The following is a 13,144-nucleotide window of genomic DNA, read 5'->3' as shown; positions in this document are numbered from 1 at the left end:
CAAGATACATAGGACCATTCGAGATCCTTGAAAGGATAGGTGCAGTTGCGCATCAACTCAGATTACCTCTAGAACTTAATAACATGCACGACGTCTTTCACATGTCAAATCTTAAGAAATGACTTTATGACAAGACGTTCATTATTCCACTTGATGAAACTCATGTTAACCCTAAGCTAAACTTCATCGCAAAACCTGTCGAAATAATGGATAGAGAGGTCAAACGACTCAAGCAGAGTCGGATTCTCGTAGTTAAGGTACGATTGAACTCTAAGCAATGACCAGAGTATACATGGGAAAAAGAAGACCAAACGAAGAACAAGTACCCTCACTTGTTCTAAAAAGAAATCCATCAACAAGGTTGTCGCACCCCCAAACCAAGGATAGCGGAAACGTCCGGGGGTGAAGGACTTCATGTATACTATCATAACAACAATTACAATAATGATCAAAGTAAACACAACCAACATAAATATATTTGAAAAAGTTACACCATAGTATGAGTTTACATGTTTCCAAATCAATTACATTATGTTGACAAAAATGAAATGTTTGATGCCTTACGTCCCATCCTCAAAAGCACTTGGTTACCTGTTTATGGATTTCCTAAGAATACAAGTAGTTTTGGAAAAAGTGTCAACAATTAAGTTGGTGAGTTCATAAGCTTTTGAAGGTGATGCTAAAATCCTTTCCTTGTAAAAGTGATGTTTGTTCAAGAAAAATCCCATATTTTCTTATGTAATGCATTGTAATCTTAAAAGTCAAGACCGAAGTGTACAAGTATTTTACCATACTTAAAGAAATTTATGCAAGTTTAAATCGACATAAACTCGTTAAATTTAGAAGTAAAACCCGTAAATCTTATGTTTGTTATTACCACATGTGAGTTATTATAACCATATTATGACTCAGACGGCCTCGTAATAGGACGTTCTTTAGGCGTCACAAGTTAAATGACACTTGTCATCTCAGACCTGCCGGTCTAGCTGTTGCATGCAGCTCGGGTGTGGGTTTGTCAGTCCCAATATAGATCTATACACAACTATCACGTTCTCCCTACAAGAGACTCTGGTTACAATTTACAGGACTTTTGACTTCGTTACTTGGATGTAACGCGAAGCGAATGTCTCACAAATTTATTCATTAAAAGACTTACGTGAACTGAAAACCTTAGGTAAAAGAGTTTGAAACATAACGAACACTACAAGAAAACTGGCCTTTAATGACGCGCGAACCATGACACGCATGCTTTTATGATACGTTAAAGTGTGTAACCTAAAAATATGTCAGCTCTCACAAAATTTGAAGGATTTAGGACACGCATTTTTGCGTGCCCTAAAATTAGTGTCCAAAAAAAGACGGAGGGTGCCTACCAAAAACTGTGTGTCGTGTAAGTATGTCGTTTTATAAATTTTTAATGAAACACGCGTTTTCCAACCTTTAATAGCTAAGCGGGAAACGAAATCCCCAAAAATTAGAAAACCCTGCCCTATTCTCATCTTCCTTTGTTTCTACTTTTCTCTTTTCCATGGTTTCGCCTAATGATGTTTTGTGAATTCCATGAGTTATCACTGTGAAATATGGAAGAAAGGATCTATGGGACAAATGGGGAGCTAGGGTTTCCGATTTCAGTGTTTTTGTTGTATGAAAGCATTGTCGCTCAAGTTAAAACACGCGAGAAAGAAGGCATCACTGCTCTACCAGACCGATCACTTTCTTTCTTCTCCCTAAACAACAACAAGTATGTTTTGTATACTCTCGGTGCTCGCTGGCCTCTCCAAAAATCGACTATGTCACTCACCTCGCCTCGCCTTTTTGCCAACCTCTTTGGTCACTTCTCCTACAATACCTTATCTTGTGACTACTTTAGTTTCTTTTTATCCTGTAAAGAACTGCTTCGCATCGCTATCAAGAACCACACTTATTTCTTATCCAACTCCTTTCAATCCATATAAAATCGAAGAAAACTTATCTTCTAGTCTTCTATCCATTTCTTCAACAAGAAGACAACCAAGAAAAAATGAAAGGTGCGTTTTAATTAAGACCCATATGCATTTGTCTTGTCAAATTCATCTGTTTCTTTGTTAATTTTTTTTTAGTTTTTCAATTTGGGGGTAATTTAGATTGTTCTTTTTAAGTACTGTGTTTCGATTTAAGCCTCACTCATTTTTTATCAAAGTAATTTGGTGGTGATTCACCGGTGTTGAAACGACGAACATTATTGGGACCTAATTATGTTCTCAATCTGGAAATGAGAGATCTGAGGTCTTTAACACTTTCTTTATTTCCATTTATATTTGGAATTTGATGCATTGACATATTAATATTGTATGGAACCAATTATTGGGGTAACATAATACCCACCAACTGTTTGATGAAATGTTCGGTTCTTCTGACAGTGAAAGAAGTCATATTTGTTTGGTTTTTGTCATTTTCTCTTTGTTACTTATGTTCTTATTAGAGATTTTGAAGTTCTGGTTGTTCTTCATCATACAGGTGTTCCTCTTTGGGCAGGTTTATATGGAGAAAACATTGCACTAAGTTCAGTTGATGGAAAGAAAAATAAGATGGATAGTAGTTTCTAATGATAATCACATCATGAGGAGGTTAGGTTTCTTTTCCAATTTTCTTCTATCACTAACTACTGTATATCCTTTCCTGTTTTGTTTTTCTTTCTGCAATAAAGCAACAACTTCCTCTATTTTATTATTTGTTGTTTACAACTTTGTCTTCTATATTTTTTTTATGTTTCAGGGAATTTGGCACAAATAGTTTTAATGATTTGTTGGTCTACTGTGTATAGTTTAAATATAAGTGGCCTAAAGAGAATCATAATATGTAATTGATATTACACGAGGAAGAATAGAAAAAGGAAGATGAGCAAGCCAAGAAGAAGAACCTATTGGAAATGAGGAAGATATGACATCATTATAAGAGGAGATGATTAATATAACATCCTCAGAGGCGTAAGAAGAAGCTAGAACATGTGCATTAGAAAAACAAGAGCATCTCTATAAAGTTAGTGAGCTTTGGCTGTATTAGTTTATAAATCTGTAAGGATAAACTAGAAACAATTTGATTAATTTGTGCATTTTTTTTTGTTTTTCTTACTTTTCTGTTGTTAATTTGTGTAGTGTTTGACAGTTTGAGTAGGGAGAGAGAAGAGTTTTTGATGCTTGTCAACAACGAGCTATATATATATATATATATATATATATATATATATATATATATATATATATATATATATATATACATATATATATATATATATATATATATATATATATATATATATATATATATATATGCCTGTACTTGTGTATAATACAATGTTTTGATGAAGTTGCATTTACATGTAATCATTTTTATGTGGCACAGGGGAAGAATGCAGATTTGACTAAGAAATACACCTGCTAGATGGGAAGATTTTGATGCAGAAATGACATCAACTTGGGAAGTAAGCATGGTTTTTTAAGATATCATAAATATAATCACATTGTATAAGAAAGTAAAACAAAGCATTTAATGGATAGGCATTGTGTAATGCGTATTGTAGTGAGACATACAAGTCAAATGAATTTGGTACCTTTGAAAATGTAAGTGAAGCAATCTTAATGATGACTTATTACTGTGATTTCAATTACTTAATGGTTTTTAGTTTTCTTGAATAGTATAAGAAAGTATATAAGAAAGTATATAATAATGTGATTTGCTACACTTAGCTCATATTCCACCTAAAATAGATAAAATCTCCTTTTCTCATACAAATACTACATTTTTATCCCTACTTGTACTTTACAACCTCACTCCCTCTGATATGTCAAATGTTATTGATTTAGTCTACAAATCAAACAGCTGAATTAAATCCTTTATTTTTGACATAATGGCATACCACAATGTTTAATTGAAGTTTTCACAACGTTTTAGGTGATTATTTTTCAAAACTAATGAAATTGAGGCGAAATTGATCCAAGAGATGCACAAGTGTTGGTAGTTAAGTTTATTCTGTAGCTTTTTTGTTGTGGTTTTCAGTGCATACAAGTTAGTTTATTAGGATGAACATGTGTAAAGTTTTTAACGATACTTGTTTTTTATTCAAGAAATAAGCTATACAATTTTTTTTCTTTTTGTTGTAACTTTTTTTTAGTCTAGACTCGTTACTTGTACACCAGATGTTAACCTGTTACATTGTAGTAGTAATAACCCACATGACAGGAAAATAACACTTAAAAAGTGGGAAAAATTAACCACGGATTGAAAGTGAAAATTGTGAGGTTCTTATAAAGCAATAATTCTTAGATAAGCTATATTAACGACTTAAGTTGTGGTTATAAGTTATTCTTAAGAGTACAATGTTTCTTTTCTGTTTGTTAAACCTCCTTTTTAAAATTTAAGATGTGGGCATAATAAATATTATCATTGTAAAGAGCACAACTCTTGAAAATGTGCAAGTAATTGTAAGCTATTTACTTAAGATAAAAAATGGTTTTTATTTATTTATAATATCCATAAAATATTAGGCTCACAGTCATTTTTCATACAATGAATTATCTGAGACACTTCCTTCTTGGAACAAGAAGTCAACTATACAACTAGACATGTGGGTCAACAACATAACTCCATGCCAGCGTCACTGATTTCAAGCAGAAGCATTCGCCTTGGTGTTCTTGCAACTGCTTCACATGTGGTTTCTACACAAACCAAATTTGTTGTTTACTATAAACCAAGGTTTTTTCTTTTATTATTAATTTTTTTACTTTTCTCGATTCCATAAAAGTGATATTTACTGTATTAAATATTTTTACAGGATAACTCAGTTTACATAGGCTTGAACAAGTATATTGAATTTGTGAATAATAAATTTAATATGTGGTTTGACTATGAAGACTCTCCAAAAAGAAGGTAAACATAATATTTATAAGCGACTAATACAAAAATATATTTTTCCATGAAAAGTTTCTTCATATTTATTAGGTTTACAGGCATGATTACTAGAGTAGAAGACTCTCTCATCAATGGGAATGCTCTCAGAAGCCTGTTGATAGTCACAAACTGAAGATCTCGAGGTTTAAATAACGTAGAGGTAGGCATGCATTTATTTATGTATCCTTTATTGTATATTTGTATTAAATAAATAGCTGATTGATATAAATTTAATTTATGTGAGTGGGAGCAGGAGGTTTTGTCAATGATACGGGGTAAGTTTGACAAAGCAAAGGAAGAAGTGGATGCTAATCTTCATATATTTTTTGGGGATTTACTTGGCATTCTAGAAAAGAATGCAGAGAGTCAACTGTAATGGCAGGAAACTCTATAGGACTTACTGATGTTGGCTCAGAGGTGTGCCATGACATCTCCTGGAGAGTTTTGGTTGCAGTGTGAGGGGATTGTTCAGGAACTGGACGACATGCGCCAAGAGCTCCCCATGGGTATCTTTAAACAGCTTCACACCCGAATGATGTTCATACTCACAAGAGGTACAAGGCTCCTGCAGTTCCATAAAGAAAGTGGATTGGCTGAAGATGAACTGGTTCTTCAACTCCGTCCATCCCTTCATTCAGCAGATAAACGTATTCCTCTAAGACCCTCAAAACCACCATCATCATCATCATCATCAAGAAAATCTTTCATTTAGGAACAACACGGGATGCTGGAACCCAAGAAATAAAAACCCATACTACAACTTGGACTCGGGTAAAGACCGAATGGCTTCTTGGAAGAAATTCCCATCTCCTGGACCTGGACCAAAAAGCCCCCAAGAAGAAGTTGTGGTGAAGGAACAAACTGATATAAAGTTGGATGCTAATATTGAGAGGGTAGCCAGTGAAAAAGATGCGGATCCGATTACTACTACTATGAAGCCATCGCATGTTAAAGATTCACATGCACAATCACAATCACAGTCACAATCAAGTACTTCTTTTAAGCATCAGCATCGAGTTTAATTTCATGGGGGTGGGGGATCAACCGAATATCTCTGATGAAACTTCCATCATTTTTCGGATTTGTGAAGAGGAGGTTCCGACTTTACACGTGGAAGAACATTCTAGAATTTGTGCGATTGTTGATTGTTGCGATCAGACAGGTATAAGTGTAGATGAAAGGCTTGTAAGGGTTGCTGAAACCCTAGAGAAGTTAATGGAGTTGATTTCACAAAAGGATAATAGAAGTCCAGATGCTGCTAAAGCAAGTTCAAGTGTTACCGAAGTCTGTGATTTCATGTCCCCTAAGCTTAGTGATTGGTCACGTAGAGGTTCAGAAGACATGCTTGATTGTTTTCCTGATCAAGGCGATAATTATGTATCGATGGATGATCTTAAAGCTCACCCCTGCATGTCATGTAGGACCCGCTTTGGTCCTAAATCTGACCAAGGAATGACCACATCATCTGCTGGCAGCATGACTCCTAGGTCGCCATTGATGACACCAAAAACCAGCCAGATTGACTTGTTATTGGCAGGGAAAGGTGCCTATTCTGAACATGATGACCTTCCACAGGTAGGTAATAAGTTCTTATTTGTTATGAGATATATGTATTGATATTGAAATATTTGTAGATGAATGAGCTTGCTGATAATGCTCGATGTGCTGGCAATACGCCATTGGATGATGACCGATCTTTGTCGTATCTGCTGACGTGTTTTGATGACTTAAGAGTCATGATCGACCGGAGAAAGTTTGATGCCCTGACCGTTGATACATTTGGAGCACGCATAGAGAAGCTTATTCGGTGATAACATTTTTATAATAAACATGTTTTTTATGAGGTGTGTGTTTGTTAAATCATAAATCATAAATGTTAATTATTAGTTGTTACAAGCAGGGAGAAGTATTTGCAGATTTGTGAGATGGTTGATGATGAAAAAGTTGACATCGCAAGCACGGTTATCGATGAAAATGCTCCATTGGAGGATGATGTGGTACGGAGCTTGAGAACCAGCCCTATACATTCCAGAAATAAGGACCGCACTTCCATTGATGACTTTGAGATTATAAAACCGATTAGTCGTGATGATGCAATTGTATATAAATGAGTTCATTTTTTATAACATTTACTCACTTTTGGAATAATTATTCGTATTTGACATATTAGTGAAATGAATTATCTTTGTTCATTATGGTATTTTATTTTGTATTATGAGATTTTTAATGTATTATTTAATTTGAAAATTAGTAAATCTATAAATAATATTTTTTTAAACATTTAAAATTATGATACGCAAAAATGTGTGTCATCTTCATTTATGACATGGCCTTTCTTGACAAGGGCTTTCTTGATACGCATTGCGTGTCATTAACACGCGCATCGTAAGATTACGACACACGAATGCATGTCGTCTTCCTTTATGACATGGCCTTCCTTGATACGCAATGTGTGTCGTAAACGCGCGTCGTAATTGCGCATCGTAAATGAGCGTCATAAATGCGCGTCGTCTCTCTTTATGACAGGGCCTTCCTTGACGCGCATTTGCGCGTCGTCTGAGCCTTTTACGACGCGCAATGAGCGTCGTAAAAGGCTATTTTCTTGTAGTGGAAACATAAACTATACCTATTATAGTTTATCAAAACAAGGATAGTAGTAGTGAACATAAACTATACTTATCATAGTTTACCAAATGTTTGCATGTAATGGATGTACTTTGTTGATAACAATTTGTTATTTACCATACTTAATATAACAAAAATCCATTTGTTTTATGTTGTATGTCTAAATACCAAGACAAAATGACCTGTAATGTAATAACATATAATTACTTAATGATATGCACCTTGCTCAACAAGTTCCAAGGTGTAATGAAATTGATAGCATTTTTCTGTCGTTAACATTTTCTATTCATGTTCTTAGAAAATTCGTATCAAAACCATCGAAGGTCCAAATCATATTCCGTAAATTCTGAGAGTTTGGAAAATGCGTCTAATTTGTTCATAAATTTTGTTATGATTTTTAGTGGCATCCAACTTGTGTGAAAAAGTCCATAATCACAGACTGGTCCAGATTTGTTCTTAAAATGATAGGCAGTTTTGTAAAAATCACCATAAATTGTAGAAAAATCGTATGGAGATGTGCAAGTAGTCATTTTAAGTGTATGAACCTGACATATTTGCACCTAATATAGTTTTGAAAACTAAAATATTTAAGTTGACCAAAACAGTCCGTGAATGGAGTTAAACTTTTCTAATGAAGGCTGTTAAATGTATTTAGTTGTGTTCTTGGTGTTTTATCATGTATTCCCCCCCCCCCCCCCCCCCTCTTAAAACTTAAGAAAAACCTGAAAGATAGGGGTATGAACTCACCTTATGTGATTTCAGTGGATGGATGTTGAAGGAGAGAAGTGTTCAACTCAAGAACACTTGGAGGATTGCTTGAAGATTCGAGAATCTAACACAATTATGATGGAGTTTGTGTAAGAGATCAATGATTTGAGTAAAAGGAAGTGTAATAACCTTATGAAGGGTGATGATACATACCAAATGTAGAAAGAAAGCTTGAAAAATGCCTTGGAAATCTCGAAATTGTGAGAGAGAATTTGGGAGAAAAGATGTGTTTGATCTTTGGTGGAAATGAGTGAAAATGAGTGAAGTGAAGAGAGAGGGTGGGTTTTCCAGCCCTTAGGACGTGAGTATGGCTGGGGAATGAGTGGGAAAATTACTCTTGAATGACTAGGTATGGTGGAAGGACAATGGCTGGTCATGGAATGGGCATGGGGCTGGTTGCTTGTGTCAAACACTATGGCAAAGTCAACACTCCACCACAAGATCTTACTTAATAAATCTTATTCTTAAATAAGGATCTCCTTAAAATATAGTAAATTTATGAATATATGGGACCTTATATGTCAAAATATAAGTTTGGGTGAAAATCCCTCGTTAAAATAATTAAAAACAGACTTAAAACGGAGTCGTGGTCGAAAACCGAGTAGAAAAACGGAAAATCCGAAGTCACGGCGAGGGTCCGGTCTCAGCAGCCTTAGAACCGGAGTGGCTTGGTCGTTGAATTGGGTCCGAGGGGAAGGGGACTACGGTCCGAGCATGTTCCGCAGGCGGCTCGTCAGGAGGGACCGAAGGCGAAGTTTGGATGCGGTGCTCCAGGTTCGGTGGCTTCGGTTCGGCGCTGCAGGTCTTCATCAGCCTCAGTCCTCAGCAGATCTGGTCCGGTCCGATGGCTGCGGTTCGATGGCTGCGGCTACTTAAGGGGACTTCGGTCTTGGTTCTTGGGGCTTCGGCTCAAGGAGGGTTTGGTCCCTATAGAGGGACTTCGGCCCTAAGAGGCTATTTTCCAAGGTATCACCCCTTTTCGAACGGTTTTTCACCAAGTCAAGTGTCGGGATGCCCTAAATGATTATAAAACTCAAAAGAGGTTTTGAGGGTGATTTGGGAGAGATTTGACATACTTAGAGAGATTTGGGAGAGATTTGACATACTTGGAGAGATTTCTCATACGAAGAGAGATTTGGGAGAGATTTCACATTCTTGGAGAGATTTCTCATACGGAGAGAGATTTGGGAGAGATTTCACATACTTGGAGAGATTTCTCATACGGAGAGAGATTTAGGAGAGATTTCACATACTTGGAGAGATTTGGGAGAGATTTGACATACTTGGAGATATTTCTCATACAGAGAGAGATTTAGGAGAGATTTCACATTCTTGGAGAGATTTCTCATACGAAGAGAGATTTGGGAGAGATTTCTTTTGTGACCTTTTTGAGTGTTTGGCTTTGAAAAGCAAGGTCCGAAAACCCCGTTTAGTCATGTTTAAGAGTCTTATACACTCCCGATGAGTATGCAACATTGTTTTATCGGTTTGGTTCATTACTTACCACAGTTTTTAGCTTAAGGAAATCTAGATATACGAACTTTTCAATTGATGATTTCTTATTAGAATAACGAGTTGTATAGTAATTACATAGCGTAAACCCTAGTATACAAGGGTTAACTGAGTTGACCGGTTTGACTTGTTGACTTTGTTTGACTTTGACTTGACCAGAATTTAACGATTGTCACAAAGGTAAAATTTTATGACGAAATATCCTAAACAGGGGGAGACTGTGACAACCTTGAGAAACTCCGTCACTAGTCACCATTAGGAAATAATCGGAAAATAAATGTAATAGAAAGCATTGTAATATTCGATATTTAATATAATAAGAATCAAATATGTTGTTACATTTATTTGCTAAAAATCGTCCATTAGGCTCTAAAAATTAGCGATCAAAAAGTTGTGACGTTTTTTGATTCGGTTAACATACTTGGATAGTACTCATTAACATGATCTCAAGGATATAAGATTCTTAAAAATCTGAATCTGAAGGAGAGAGTTATCGATTTTATAAAAATAGTAATCAACCACATAGTTAAAATTAATTACGTCGAAACAATACTCAGAGATTGGTTGAGTTTCACTAAATGTGCAAAAAGGAGTTTCGTAGTACTCCTCGAGATATAAACTTTAGGAAAAAGTTTGTCGAAAATGGGATCCATATAAGTAAGTTATGATTTTTATAAAATCATTAATTCTTACCCCCGTTCGGCTCGAAAATAAAAGTCAAAACCAGCCAAAACAACAAAAAGGAAAATTGTAGTACCTGTTGAGATCAGTAGTCATCACATAGATATAGAGAGGTTCTAGATTGGACCACATACAACCCTAATGCCTTGGATCTAAGTTTTCTCTAATTATACATGCAAATTCATATTATCCAAAGCATATACCCTAGCTAGCATGCAATTGGAGATATACAACATAAAAACTAGTTAGATGAATACCTATTTTATGTAGCTTATAGAACTTGGTCTTTCAAGAGCGTAGCACCTCAAGTGTGATGCCTCTAATAAGTCAGAAACACCAAAAGCAAATGGAGGATAATGAGAGAGAGGCTAGGAACCACCAAAATCGGCTAGGGTTTCTTTATGGAACACAAGTACCAATTTTAGGGTTGAAGGGGGTTACATATGTAGTGTAGAATTCCAAGAGTCACTTGTAAACCCTAATTCTTACACTTGCGCTTATGATCCAAGAGTTGATTTAGACTAATAGTTCATGGACTATCTCATAAGCTTAGTCCATCACAAATCAATCATGGAACATTAGCCCAAACCATATGTATCGTTGATTTGCTTAATCAGTCCCCATTAATTTAATCAGTCTCTTTTGATCACTAAATTAATTCTTGTTTAATAATAATTAAATAATATGATTTCTCAATTAATATATTATACTCATAATATATTAATAAATCACAAATAACCTCTTTCTCAAATATCCATCTTATCAAATTGCTTTGGTGAAGGCAACCCAAAAGGACCATGCTACTATTGAGTCAACTACATACCAATTATAGTTATGGGCATAGACACCTAATCCAACAGTCTCCAACTTGGATAACTCTAATAACTATTATTGCAAGTACGACTTTAGAATCCGGTTAGCAATTGTAGCTCTCAAAAGCCACTGTTGAACTCTGATATTATCAGTAATGCGTCCTTTAGATAAGGGATCATATATTCCTCCATTCTTCAAAATATCGTATGGACTGAGACATTGATTATAATCATTCTCTCTGTCCATGTGTTGTTTCCCGAATTACGATTTATGACGACTGACAATAGACTACATTAAACACATCAACTTACTCCGGGCTTGGCCAAGCGCTTAGGGTGTCATCACTAAATCATCGAGGGGCCCACATATATCGCTTTTATCCTTATTAGGGTAAAAAGAATGGATAAACTTTAACTCATATGTTTGCTCTATTTACTCATCAAATCACACATAACAATACGTTTTATAACACCAAGTTACTGGTGCGTTTACATATCATCAATGTGCAACCGACTTGCAAACTACAACTATATGTCTCCGTTTGAAGAATATAAGATATTATCGTCTCACAATCACTCGTGATAAAATCCATGAAGTGATTCATGTGAGTGTGGGTTTAATCTAATACTCAAATATTATTACAAGAGTACTCATGAACATTGTAGCGAACTTGTGCTATGTCTAACCGCTTAGACAATCTACAGTCAGATTCATTATAGTCTTACCTCATTACTTACTTCCAAAGTATGATTAACTGTGGATGTTTGAATAACCTATGTAGGGATGAAAATCCTTCATGATCGATTAGATTCCAACAGGTAAGTAAAGAACACAAAGATGATCAAACAAATGTTGAATGATTAAAAGTCACGCCCCAGATGAACTCGATGAAGAATTTCAACCGTAGAGGCGTGTTAGGGTTTACAAGAGATATCTATATGAAAACGTTAACAAACTATGATGCATGCATGCACTATGAATACTTAAACCCTAATTAATGAGACATTTGGACAGGCCCAGTACCGTATACAAAATGGACTAACTTAATAAGCCCAATGACGAAACACCTTATACCCTACAATCTCCCCATTCGCGTCAATTGAGGTGAGAGAGGCTTCACTTCTGAGTCTTCTTAATTGTCTTTAATAGTTTGGGTATCACAGCGAGCAAAGTACTACGAAATAAGATATACCACCGAATCATATCGCTCAAGTTCTTCTTCGCCGCAGCATCATTTAGGCTACACTTATTAATGATCTCCAAAATGTGTTCTAAGCAGACTGTGGAGAACAAGTGTTTGTCGGGTAAAGCGAAGAGGCACTTTTGGAAAGCTCCTGAAACATCAGTCCAATGCTAAAACATCACAGTCATATGGGCTGTATCAATCTTATCCATACTCATTTCGCTCATGTCACTTGCTTTTCCAATCGGATTGACAGTGGTCTTTCACTTCAGAACTTTAGCGATTTCGATGTCAAGCTTTGCCACTTCATATATATATATATATATATATATATATATATATATATATATATATATATATATATACGAAACCAACATTCGCTTCAGATGAGCCAGAATGGGTTCGTATTTTTCCACTTCAGTTAACAAGAGGTTGAGCAACAGAATCCAATCATGAGGATTAAGATTGGGTAGATCAGCAAGAGTGAATTCATGTATAATGTTTTATGAGCCCCTTTTTGCCTTGAACATCGTATTCACAAAGCTTCCTATAGGCTTTATCCACTTTTGGATCTGGAGAGGTAACGACATCAATTGAATCAAAACAGTGAAAAACGAAAGCTCTTCGTGTTATTGG

At 35.5% G+C, this 13,144-nt stretch overlaps 1 pseudogene; it reads left to right on the top strand.

Annotated features, from left to right (window-relative positions):
- Window positions 1-4,624: 4,624 nt before the first annotated feature.
- On the top strand, window positions 4,625-7,037 carry LOC111901407 (probable serine/threonine protein kinase IREH1; annotated as a pseudogene).
- Window positions 7,038-13,144: the final 6,107 nt, after the last annotated feature.

This window comes from Lactuca sativa, chromosome 3, assembly GCF_002870075.4.
Source record: "Lactuca sativa cultivar Salinas chromosome 3, Lsat_Salinas_v11, whole genome shotgun sequence".
In the NCBI taxonomy this organism is placed as follows: domain Eukaryota; kingdom Viridiplantae; phylum Streptophyta; class Magnoliopsida; order Asterales; family Asteraceae; genus Lactuca; species Lactuca sativa.
Note: the sequence above shows the minus strand (reverse complement) of the source record. Positions and strands in the feature narration are given on the sequence as shown.